Raw genomic sequence first — 10271 nt, 5'->3', positions numbered from 1 at the left:
TCTTCCCTTTTTCCTTATGGAGAGTCGGTTTCTGGGAGTCGGTGCTGTCGGTTGTCCTTGCTCTCAAATTCGGGGACAAAATCCCAGCTCTGGTAGAAGAGCCTTGGAGCCGACTGGGGGTAGGTTTGGTGGGGAGAAAGAGAGGGAGCGCGCTCCCCAGGCCTCAGGATCGCCCTGCTGCCTTTTGGTGGCTGTGTCCCCAAATGCGTCTGCCGATGCCCCGGGGCTCCTGGAGCGCCATCCTGATGCTTCACCCAGAGGTTCGGGGCTAGAGGTGAAGCTAGGGGCTCATGGGATTCCCGGGGCTGGTGCTCACTGTCTAGAGCCTCCCCGTTATTTTCCTGTGGCAGCACCCAGCTGGTGGAGCAAGGACCTGTTGACAGCCAGCACTTGAGCAATTGGCACTGCAAAAAACATCTCAAACGAATCCCTACCGCAGACTTGGGCGACCCCACCCCGCGCCCAGAATGCCTCCAGCCCGTTGACCTGCAGTCTCTCCCTCTCGGGGAAAGCAGCTGGTGCTCCACATAGCGCGGATGAGGACTGTGGCAGATGCGAAGTAAAGTAGGAGGACTTCCAGTACCTGCCTAATCCTACACCAGAAACCACAGCTCTCTAAGGTGGATTTTCTGTGTAATAGAAAGGTCTCTATGCGTCTAGATTGTTCGGCTGGGTTGTGGATGAAAAGAGGAATACTGAAGAGGTCTTACTTGGGCGCCCTTCCTCCAGAGCAAATCTTACGGGAGACTTCTGCGTCCTCCTGTCCATCCTTGCCCCAAAGAGGGGCTGCAGAGAGGAAAGGCAAAATTGAGAAGAGCTTCCTGCGTCGACCTCTGCGTCTACACTGCCTCCTCTGCAGCCACTCCAGCCACTGGCCCCATCCCGGAGGTCTGGCAGATCTGGTAGCCCAGTAGCTCCTGACAACACCACTGTCCATTACCGCCCTGGGCTAGCTGGGCCAGAGAGGGGAGGAAGCAGAGTAAATGGCCCCAGGCTCCCCAGCACACAAGAGGAGTCCTCGCTGGTGTTTGTCCTCCCAAGAAGCCCAAAAATATTACTTTGAGGGAATTCGAACCCCTGGGGCTGTAGGCTAAAGCTAGCACCTTCTCCAAAGACTCGGTCTATGTCACTAGGACTGTTCTGAAGTGTTGGGACAGATGGCCTTGCTGCCATGCGCAGAGCACAGACCCCTACCATGCCCTCTGCTCCTCAGGCATGCTCTGGATGACCCAATTTCCATTCATTAGCTAGAAGAGCAGATCACTCATCCAAAGATGCGCCTCTCTAATTTAATAGAAGTAATCAGCGCCCTGGTGAAAACTTTTTGGATTCTAATGTGAAGGCTTCTCTTGGGGAGCCCCAACAGCTTGAAAAGCAAAACAAGACAGTTTTCCTCAGCCAATCCTTGTATATCAGAGAGCGAATGGAAACAAAAGTCAATACAATAATCTTTCTAAATTGAGAAAATTACATCTTGATTTCCCTGGAACTGTTCTGAGTTTCAAGGCATCTCCAACCAAGCTAACAACCATAGGATTTACAGAGAATAGTTTCCTAGGAATATCTGGCTATTAAATTGTTTGTTAAATATTCTGATGCTTAGTTTAAATATTTTATATCATTACTTTAAATTTTGAAATGGTAATCTTAAAATTTTAGAAGCATATTCTATGTACTACAGCTTTTGAAGTTTCTTTGTATTTATTTTTTTTCTTTTTTCTTTTTTTTTAGACAGAATCTAACTCAGTCGCCTTCGGGTTGAGCGCCCTGGCATCACAGCTCATAGCAACCTCAAACTCTTGGGCTCAAGTGATCCTTTGCCTCAGCCTCCCATGTAGCTGGGACTACACTCATCGGCCACAACATCAAGCTTCTTTGTATTTATCTTAGCTCACTTTCTGTTTTCTTTACAAATTTCCTAGGAGAAATATTCCTTAGGAAAATTTATTTACTTAACGTGTATTTATTTAAATATTCCTTAGAAAAATTTATTTGTTCAACATGTATATTTATTGAGGACTTTCCATGTGCCAGGCATTGTTTTAGGCACTAGGAATTCACCGCAAACAAAATAAAACTCTTGTCCTCCTGGTGTTTATATTTCAGTGATGTACTTGGCAAGAGTCCTTATATATCACCCCTCCCCAAAAAGAACACATCCTACCTTAATCACAACTTCTCAATGTAGCAACCTCATCTATTTTTTCTCCTCTGTCTTCTATTTCCAGTGCTACAGTTGAGAATTCCATTTTGATGTTTTCTTCTTTGTTTTTATTTGTTGTTGTTGTTGTTATTGGTTTTCTCTGTCCAGCCCCCCTTTTTCTTTCCCCTTTCCCCAGTGTTCTAAAATTTCATGGACTGTTTTTATTTCTTATTCTGCGCACTGAAGGAATACTTGCAATCTGAAATTTCATGTCCTTCACTTGGAAAACTTTCTTGCTTTGTTGCTTTGAAAATTTTCTTCTCTCTCTTTCTCTCTCAACTTCTGGGAAGGATTTTTTAATTTACATATTTTTAATTCTTTTCAGCATATTTTTGATTTCTAAGAGCTTTACCTTTACTCTGTGAATATTATTTTTTATGGATTCTCATTTTTACTTAAGGGGTTCACTCTCTTCTCCTGCCTCTCTGAGGCCATTGAATATATGTGACTTGTTTTGTTCTGTTCATATTATTGGCTGTCCTCACACTTCTGGTTTTCCTTGGCTGCTAATTTGTACTTAAGAGGATGCAATGAAGAGCTAATCAGAAGATACTCAAGGCAGAGTTGTCCATTGATGGGCCTGAATATACAGTGATCAGATGGGAAGAGACCTTGCTGTGTAATTGGGAGAACCCTACAGCCTCAGAAGCCACATGTCTTCTTTTAGCTTCTCGTTTGCCCTAAGAGGATCTTCCAATCTCCTGGTGGGGGCAGGGAGCAGGATGGAGGTTGGGATGACGTATAAACTGACACATAAGGTAGAAACTGAGAGTCCTGCTGTTCATTGTGCTAATTCTCCAGAGGGATAGTCATCTAATTGCTTAGGATTTGAAAGGAAATCCTGGGTCTCACTATCCCTTTTAAAGGCTTACAATCTTTCCTACTTTCAGCCCATCTTGTAACTAACTCTACCAACAGAGGCAACCAACTACCCAAAGGCCTTTTCCTTACTTCTTGATGTTTTCCCCTACCCTACTGGAGTTACACTAGATACCTACATCTATTGAGTGCTTTCTAGTCTGCCACGCCAATTAAGAAGACTGGCCAAAGGGTGGAGATACAGTATTTACAGAGCCCGCAAAATAGACTTAATCGACTGAGCATTCCAGCCAGGCTGATTTCCACTTCCCATCACAAGCACCTGACTGGAGGTTGCTTCCCCCAAATCCCAGAGAAACAGAATTGCCAACATCTAACCTGCAGAAGTCCCTTCTAGAGAATATTTTTAGAGTCGTCTGTGCCTGCCAAAGAATGAGCAAAGCATAGTGGCCCAGACCCAAGCTGGTCATTCTGAGAGATGGACAAATTCAGTGAGTGACGTCAAGGAATTACTCAGGTTGGGTTCCTCTGAGATAATTAAAATTCTCTCTTGGCTCAGACTCACAGGACACAAACTGACTCTTTCCCTGTCTGAGGCATTGTTGACACTGAAACAGAGGTAGAAATATAAGTCTTTAAAACTTCCTTGTAAGGCTAATTAGAGTGAAATCTCCCTCATTCAATACTCACAGACAGTGAGTATCGTCTAAGGTAAATTCCCAAGTAACTAAGACATACTTGACATGAAAAAACACATCTTTTTAAAAGCCACTTTGCATAGAAACCCTCTTAAAATGCACTACACTCTCTTCTAAACCTTCCCTGGATGACTCACCACCATCATCAAAAGAACATCAGTCACAGTGCTACGTCCTGAGTAAGGCCTGAGTTAACCAGGATGCCTATCTCCATACCTGCTGACCCCCAGCTGCTGTGCTTTTGAGCTCCTGGCCCACCATTTTCACCTGTTCATTTCTTTCTTCACAGCCAGGATTCCAGGATTATGCTTTTGGCTCTTGATTTTCTTTTTTTGTTTACTGTTCGTTTTTAAATTTCAGATTAACAATATGAGGGCACAAGTGATTAGAATACAATCTGTGCATTGTTAGGTAAGGGCCTTGTTGTAGCTGTGTCCCCACCCAGGAGGTGTGTCATACACCCTTACATTATGCCCATTAGGTGGGAACACACCAGTCACTCTCCCTTCTCCCCTCTCCCCTCCTTTACTCCCCCAACATGAATTGAATTGAATTTTTCTCTTGTGTGGACATGTATTAATTCATCAATTGGCTTTGTATTAGTATTGAGTACATTGGATACTTGCTTTTCCTTTCTTGTGATACTTTACTAGCCACTCACAACTCTTTAGCACATACAATATAGCTAGTACAACTGAAGGGCTAAATTTTTAATTGTATTTATTTTAATTAATTTAAAAATAATTAGTTCTATGTGGCTAGTGGCCACTCTCCCGGACAGCACAGTTCTGTAATGTAGAGTGGTTGCTGTGAAATGCACACATAGAGCCAGACTGATATTCAAATTCTGACTCCCATGTTTATTACCTGTAGGACTCTAGGCAAAGTTCTTAAACTTTCTGTTCTTCTGAATCATCCTATGTAAAATAGAGACAATAATATTACTTATTTCCTAGGTCTGTTGTGAGAATTAAATAAGGTAATAAACATTAAGTGCTTAAAACCGTGTACAGAAAATCGTAAATGCTTTATAAATATTAACCATTGTCTTACTTTGTGTCTCTCAAGAAGCAGACCCTAAGACAAGAATTAGGGCACAAACTATTTCTTTGATAGTCGCACCAGTAAGGGAGGAAGGAAGTGAGACAGAAGAGAGACAGTGGCCATTAAGGAGTATGACAATGAACAGGTTACTGCTGTAAGCAACTGGTCCTTAATCCTTTCTTTTTTCTTTTTTTTTTAAATTTTAGAATATTACAGGAGTGCAAATGTTTTGGTTACATGAATCGCTCTTTCACAGTTTGAGTAAAAGCTATAGTGTGCTTTGTACCCATCAGGTGTGAAATTCCCCCTTCCCTCCCAGCCCCTCCCAGTGCCTCCCACCTGCTTGCTTTCCATTCAGTTTTACTACCAAATGTGCACTTGGGTGTTGATCAATTAGTTGCAATTTAATAGTGAGCGCATGTGGTATTTGTTTTTCCATTCTTGTGATAATTCACTTAGAAGGATGGTCTCCACTTCAATCCAGGTTGTTACAAAAGGTATTAGTTCACTATTTCTTTTATGACTGAGTAGTACTCCATGGTATCCATATACCACATCTTATTAATTCGCTCATGTACTGATGAAAACTTGGGTTAATTCTGCACCTTTGCAATTGTGAATTGTGCCACAACAAACATTCGAGTATATGTGTCTTTTTGATAAAATAACTTTTTTTCCAGCAGTACCCATAGCTCAAGAGGTAGGGCGCCAGCCACATACACCAAGGCTGTTGGGTTCAAACCCAGCCCAGGGTCAGCTAAACAATAGTGACAACTGCAACAACCACAACAACAAAAATAGCTGGGCATTGTGGTGTGTGCCTATAGTCCCAGCTACTTGGGAGGCTGAGGCAAGAGAATGGCTTAAGCCTAAGAGTTGGAGGTTGCTGTGAGCTGTGATGCTATAGGACTCTACCCAAGGTGACATAGTGAGACTCTGTCTCAAAAACAACAATAATAATTATAATAACCTTTTTCCTTTGGGTAAATACTCAATACTGGGATTGCTGGATCAAATGGTAGGTCTATTTTTAGTTCTTTGAGTTATCTCCATGTGACTTTCCATAGAAGTTGTACTAGTTTGCAACAGTATGTAAGAATTCCTTTCCTTCCTAATCCATGTCAATACCTGTTTGGGGAATTTTTAATAAAACCCATTTTCACTAGAGTTGGGTGATATCTCATTGTGGTTTTGATTTGCATTTCCCTGATGATTAGAGACACCGAGCATTTTTTGATATGTTGATTGGCCATTAATCTATCATCTTTTGAAAAGCTTCTGTCCATATATTTTGTCCACTTTTTTATGGGATTATTTGATTTTTTTTCTTGCTGATTTGCTTGAATTCTTTATAGATTCTGGTTATCAGCTCTTTATCAGATATATAGCATGCAAATATTTTCTCATTCTGTAGGTCATCTATTTGCTCTATTGATTGTTTCCTTGGCTGTGCAGAAGCTTTTTAATTTAATTAGGTCCTATTTGTTTATTTTTATTGTTGCTGTGATTGCCCTTGGGGTCTTCTTCATAAATTCTTTGCCTAGGTTGATATCTATAAGAGTTTTTTTCCAACATTTTATTCTAGATTTCTTATAGCTTTTTGCCTTAGGTTTAAGTCTGTTACCCACTGTGAATTAATTTTTGTGAGTGGTGAGAGGCAAGGGTACTATTTCAGTCTTCTATATGTGGCTACAATTTTCCCAGCATCATGTTTTGAATAGGGAGTCTTTGTCCCAAGGTTATTGTCTGCTCTGCTAAAGATCAGATGGCAATATGAGGATGCTTTTATGTCTGGGTTTTTTGTTCTGCTCCATTATCTATGTCTCTCTTCTTATGCTGGTACCATGCTGTTTTGGCTACCCTAGCCTTGTAGTATTGCTTGAAATCTGGTAAAATGATGCTTTCCAATTTGTGCTTTTTTATGAAGGTTGCTTTGGCTGTTTGGGCTCTTTTCAGGTTCCATGCAAAGAATAGAATTAATATCCAATGAGATCACATCAGCACATAACACCTTGTTGACTAATCTTTTAGATAAGAAACTTATACCCATTTCTAAGGAGGGTCAGTGAGCAGTGGCAGAATCCTTATAAAAATAACAGGGGCCATAGGAGGCTGTCTTGGTGCTCTACTGGTGCTTACCACTTCCATTGGTACCTATAGTTCACTACTGTAAGCACCAGGACTGGATAGATGTGCTGGAATGCATTATCATCTTTTAACAGTATCCCCAGGGATTCTAATTCCCCAGCTCATCTATCCAGTCCCTCATGGCCAATTTTCTGTGACCAGAGAAAAATTCCTAGGCAGAAAATCATTGACCACCTGCAAAGCACCAAGACAGCCTACTATGGTCCATATTATTGTTATGAAGCGTCTTTTACTACGTACTAGCTCACCCTAGAAATAGTTAGAAATAAGTTTCTCATACAAAATATGTTGTAAAAAGATTAGCCAATGGGCTATTTCATGCTGATATGACCTCATTGGCTGCTCCAGTCCATCTTATTCTTAAGGTCTTTCCCCAGAGTATTACAAGGCCTTTTGGCAGCGCCTTTCTCTTAGGGTCAATTATCTTCAGTATCCCTTTAATGAGTAGGCAAACACAGAGATGCCCTCTATTCTCTCACAGCAATAAATCAAATCCATGCAGAAGTCATCAGTTCTTCTCAGCCCTCCTCTTCTCAGAAAGGATGCACTGATACAGCTAGATGATGATTGGAAGCATTTGGGGGTGAGTATCCCAACCCTGATTTGTAAGTTTTTTTGGAATTGATCTGTTATTCCTTCTTGAACAGACCCCATTTACCAAACTAACATCTTAGAAGTTTTCCTTGGCCAAGAAATTACTAGGGAATCTCTTCTGTTCATCAATGAAGATAATTAAATCAAGTTTACTTATGTATACACATATAGGTGTTTTCAGTTCTCTCTCTTGATGAGCGAAGATTAAATTTTCATATGCACTCTTGAAAGGATAGAAGGCCATGGGAGAGGGAAGTATGACTATTAAAAAGAATGCTAATTGTTAACATTTGGCACTGTAATAATCTGTGTAATCAGTTGCACATAACAGAATCCTACAAGCTAATTTAAACAGGTCACAGTATTGGATTCCTACAGAATTTTTTTAAAGGCCAGAGAATCAGGTCTAGATGCAACAGAGCCAGGAATAATACATCAGGAGAAACCAACCACATCATGGAAAGGTTCTAGGAGGAAGTCCTTTGCTGCTCACCTATGGTAATTTTGACTCCAGGTAACCCCAGAATATCCATTCTTCTCTCATGTAGCCATCATCCATATGTGCGCACTTTTGCTTTCCAGGTCTTCCCTAATGCCCCTGACTGTCAGAACCTAAGTCAGATATGGAGCTCTAGCTATAAAAGAACCTGGGAATTCATACTTTTAATTTTCTAGCCATTATAGAGAAGCTTGCAAGAAGACTTTGGATGAGTATTGAGTAAGCCATATACAGCCTCATGTGGATGTCTAATAATCCTCCTAACCATTTCCAAAAAAGGATATTTTGGATTTCTCTATCCAAATCTACCCTCTCCCACATATGCTCTTACCCATCATAGTAAATGGGAACACCAATAACTCCCTTTTCCCTGATCTATATCCATCCACTAGTAAATCCTATTAACGCTACTCCTCCCACCCCCAAACACATCCCAAACCTATCCCATCTCCAGCAGGAACCCTGGACTGAACCATCTCCTGCCTATACAGTTGCAATAGTCTCTCACTGGTCTTCCGGCTTTAACTGTTGCCCATGTAATTCCTTCTCCGCATAACTCTCAGAGTGATCCTTTAAGAGTATTAATCATATTGAGTCCCCTCTGACAACTCTCTGTATGGTTAGGATTTTTTTTTTAAAAAGTACATTCTTTTCTTATACTAAGTACTTCTCTACATGGTCTAGCTTCTATCTCTCCAGCATTCTTTTATGCCCGTCTCACTTCAACCCTATACCCACATCAGCTTTTTTAAAAGTCCTGGCACTAACACACCAAGACCTTTCCCAGCCCACAGCCTTTGTGCTTGCTGGTTTCTCTGCCTAAAAATCTCTCTTTTACTATCACATCCCCTCCTATGACGACGCCCCTAACTCCCACATACATATCACAATACTACTCTTCTGGTGGCTGGCTCCCAAATCACTGAATCACTGATCAATAATGCTGAATCATTTTTAGTTTTCAGCTCAAAAATCAATGTCACCTACTTTCAAAAGATCTTCACTGACCAACCTATCTAAAGAAGTCTCTTTGTGACACTAGCCTGCTTTACTTCCTTTACAGAACTTAGCACGCTCTGAAATTGTCTCTGAAATATACCTATTTGGATATTATGTATCTTTCTCCACTAGAATGCAAGATCCTTGAGAGAAGTCTCCTCGGATACCTTGTTCATCACTATATCCCCAGTACTTGGATCAGTGCCCAACATAAATGTTGGGCTTAATGAATACCTGAAAACTGATGGAAGCATGTGAATGCTTACTCTGAAACACTTAGCAGTGTGCTAAGGGCTTTTCTTAGATCATTTTATCCAATCCTTTCAACAAATCCACGAAGGAGATACTGTTGTCCTGGCTTTCCATTTGCTAAAAGTAAAGACAGAGAAGTTAAGTAGTAGCTTAATGTCATATCTAGTAAGAGCAGAGCTTATGCATAAGCAGTCTGAACTCAGAAGACACATTTTAAATATCTATGAATATCTGCCTCTTGCATAGCAATTATAGATCTTTAAGAAGATACACAGGAAGCTCTTGATAAATAGCCATTTCAGCTCACTCAGGGCAAACAGGCATGTCAAATTCTAGGCAGCCCCAGTCATCTCCCCAGCTTCCCAGCTGTAGTCATTACAGATGGCTCTTGGAGGCTTAAATTCACTTGGAGACCTAAATTCAGTCTTGTATAGGCTATCACTTTCCTTGGATCGTCTCTATAGCCGGACTCTGACAATGACAAACACCCTAGACACTTTCAGATGAGATGGGTGGTGTTCAGGGTCGTGTGTCCATACACTAGCCACATTCAGACAGGGATGCCCCAGTCCCAAACCAGAGCTCAGTGTCCCCTTAGTTGACTGCTTCTCCACAGTAGGTAGTTTGGATGGGTCAGAGATAATGCCTGTCTTCCAGGAGTGAACGAGTGAGAAGATGCAGAACTCAAAACCAACCGAAACACTTGGCCCAGCCAGTGAGATATTCCAGTTGAAACCAGGTATATCCTAAGAAGACAGAGATGCTGTACAAGTTTCTGCCCAGAGGTGGCTGGCATGCAGAACAGTGCTTGGCACATGGTCACCATGGAGCAAATATTTGTCCAATGATTAATAACTGTGCGACAACTTTTGTTTATTTGTTTGTTTCTTTTTGTGTGGGTTATTCCTCATTACTGCTGCTTTGTTGGGTTCTTGCTGGATTTGGATATTGAAGTTTGTGATCTGGAGTCGAGACGAACTGAATTGTTCCGCAGTCCTGGAAGGAGGAAAATTTA

This window comes from Otolemur garnettii, unplaced genomic scaffold, assembly GCF_000181295.1.
Source record: "Otolemur garnettii isolate 467f Iridium unplaced genomic scaffold, OtoGar3 scaffold00001, whole genome shotgun sequence".
NCBI lineage: Eukaryota > Metazoa > Chordata > Mammalia > Primates > Galagidae > Otolemur > Otolemur garnettii.
Note: the sequence above shows the minus strand (reverse complement) of the source record.